Source organism: Vanessa cardui, chromosome 22 (assembly GCF_905220365.1).
Source record: "Vanessa cardui chromosome 22, ilVanCard2.1, whole genome shotgun sequence".
NCBI lineage: Eukaryota > Metazoa > Arthropoda > Insecta > Lepidoptera > Nymphalidae > Vanessa > Vanessa cardui.
In genome coordinates, this window is record NC_061144.1 from 358,148 (window position 1) to 361,492 (window position 3,345).

Sequence of the window (3,345 nt, forward strand, 5' to 3'; positions counted from 1 at the left end):
ACACCACTAGTGTGAGGAAGTGATATGTCCTTTGTACAACACTCATTATTCTCATTTGACGGTAAAATGCGTGATGACATTGATGTCACCTGCGAATTCACTGGGCTAAGATTGGGTCTCCTCTTTCTTTGAGAGCGTTGGAGCATATTCCACCACACTGTTCTTATATTCGTCGGTTGTAGCAATTTTGTGAAATTAGACGCATGCATTTGATTACGATGCTTTCTTTCAACATTTAGCTCGAAATGAGTTATTATAAGTACAGATAGGGCACATAAAATGTCACATAAAGTTTGAATCCGCAAGCATCAGTTAAGATCCTCTCCTATCTCGGCTCAATCTTATTTTGAACTTAGAGACTTAAAATTTTGGGAATCTTATTTTTTTGTTGTGTAATTTTACTGCCATTATCTAGAATAACTGTATTATAAAATTATTTATGTTTAGAATGTCATCTACTGGACTAAATTATAACTATGGGAACATACTAAGATTGTGTCGCCATATAGCTACAATAAAATATTTATAGATGGCGTTAGTGTGTAAGTTTTTTATTAATTCAGTGATTTTAATGTGAAAAACTATTTCGTATTTGATTATGTCTCTCAATTACATTAGAAGCACTGAGATGATGAGTCTTGGAAATTAATTTCTTATTATTGTGATAACGCTTATTTTTTTGTTTCGAAGCATCATTTAGCCATTATCGTAGGATATCGAGTAACAGATGCACTCTGCATTGCCTGTCATATTCATATGAAAATAAAATATATAAAAAAAAACAATGTGAATAAACCCGTATTTGAGCCTAATTGTTCTTCAAATATAATGGGACCAAACAGGAAGGCTTAAAAAAGTTCTCCCTCCAGAACGCTTCATAAATAATGGACTTCTGAAAAATAAACTTAAATAATACAAATAAGTTAAGAAGATCTTTTTGAAGTTGCTCAAATTAACCATCCTTTAAATGGCTTTAGTTTTGTTGATGTGATCTGCAACCGCTACATGGTCAATGCATACTGTGTATATTCTATATTGATTTTATTATTGTGTTTAATTCTGCTTAATTAGCTTAATGTGACAACTATAATTAATACTTTAGGACAATTTTGTTGTTTAATAAATATTTATTTTAGACGGTAATTGTAAATACTTTTTTATGAATTAAACGTAAACTGTACAATTATATTTTAAACAAAATTAATTTATGTATTGTTATTGTATCGTATAATGTGTTAATATTCAGTTGTAATGAGAATAAAATTACGAGATGTTCTTATGTAAATAGATTAAATATATACATATTTCTAAATTATCGTAGTTTTGTACCTACCGTTACCAACGCAACGTGATCGCTTTAACGATTTTTTGTATTTGTTTATTATAAATATCGAGAGTTTAATTTAATAAACTGCGATTGTTATAATTATGTTATTTTATTTTTCTTATACCTTAGGCAGTGAGAAATACAAATGGTCCAGCCGATGGTAAGTGGTTATTGTCGGTAGTAAGGCACACCAATATCTAGAGGTGACCATACCATTCCTTACATCGCCAATGACCCCCCAGGTATACATTGTGGTATGACTCTGTGCGAGTCCGTCTGGGTAGGTACCACCCACTCATAAGACATTCTACCGCCAAACAACAGTACTTGGCATTGTTGTGTTCCGGTTTGAAGGGTGAGTGAGTCAGTATAACTACAGCCACAAGGGACGTACCATCTTAGTTTCCAAGGTTGGTGGCGAATTGGCGATGTAAGGAATCGTTAATATTTCTAGCAGCTCCAATATCTATGGGCAGTGGTGACCACTTACCGACAGATGGCCTACGTATATATAACATAAAAAAGTAATATTTGTGCTTGTAGTCACTCTTCCCATTAGAACTCCATAATACTAAGGTGGTAGGTAGAATATCTGATAATTGAGCGGTACTTACCCAGAGCCAGCTAACGCAAAATTAAATTTTTATTTCAAGTGGCAGTAATATCTATTAAAATTTTTTGTAACAAAATGTCTTACAGGATCGGAAAATCTTTGATTATTTAAATACCATTAAAACTTAAAATGTACAAGTATGTGTGTTATCAAACATTTTGTGTACGTAATTGACCATACAATTAATCTTTATAGAGACGCTACTGTCGTCAGAGATAACTTTATATCATATAGAAATAATCACAATACTACGTGGGATGACGTCATGCTACGTCATCCTACGTAGCTTGTACATGCGTGTATTCGCGAAGATTATTTTGCGGAAATACGAGACGACCTCGCATCCAACCTTGGATCAAGGTTGGATCCAAGACCGCGTCCTCTGTGAAGGTGAAACCTTGGAACAAGGACAAAACCTCGATCCAAGGGCGACCTCTAAACACAAGGTGACACTCAATGTTACGGTTTTGTGAAAATTAGTTCCTTGAAGAGGGCGCTGCGGGGTTTGTCATGTAATTCAGTGTAAATAGACGTTAGAATTGTCGATAACATGACGCTGACATATATGTCTAATGCTTATCTCAGTTAAATTTAATTTCCGTGTAGTCGCTCTTTGAAGCAGTATTCACCATAGTGACTATAGATTAAGTAATAACAGTTCTCTTCTCTCGAAAATATAAATAAATACAAGTAGTGTTTGATGGATAATTTCTGTTGAGAAATAGAGTTGTTGAAAAATTAAAATTAAATGGGTGTTTGAGATATTAATGTTTGAACTAAGCTTTATGCTCGACGCAATTCGACTATGAAACGACTACGCTGGATGTTAGCTGGCTTAGTGACAGACGGGAGTCGTTGACAACAATGTTTAATATTTTATTAAATTAAAGTGTTATGTAATTGATTGGAAATCTGCAGTTTAGTATTAATTTATAAACCGTTTTAAGAGTAATATATAAAAATTGTTTGAATGATTTTTGTACTACTATCTACGTAGTCTGTAGCTTTACCAAGAGAATTTCTTTTTTCAGAGGTAAGGATGGGGTATTGCAATATACTAATCCATATCAGCATTGTTAGCAAGTGACTACGGCGATTAAAACATATTTACACAATGTAAATGTTTTATCATAGTGTATTATTAGGTGATATGTTAGTGTGAGCTAAAGGTAGGCAGTTACAATTGATAAGGTTTAAAAAAGCCGCTCAGACAGCGACAACGCCCCTCGCCCCCCTCCCGAAGGAGAGGAGTGAACGATCATCGAGGACTGACGGCCGAAGCCGCCGTCCGCCTCACGCTCAGGGCGCCGCGCCACGTCTCCTCATCGCGGCTGGTACGATCACACGTGGTGTGTTGATCTCGTGAAGAGCTTACTATAGAAATGATCCTATGAAGTAAGGTCTT

The 3,345-nt window shown here is 34.9% G+C and overlaps 1 non-coding gene across 1 annotated transcript; it reads right to left on the reverse strand.

The window, feature by feature from the left end:
- Positions 1-3,141: 3,141 nt before the first annotated feature.
- Positions 3,142-3,345, reverse strand: LOC124539489. Its single transcript, XR_006967037.1, has one exon. It is a non-coding gene; the product is annotated as a small nucleolar RNA U3 (small nucleolar RNA).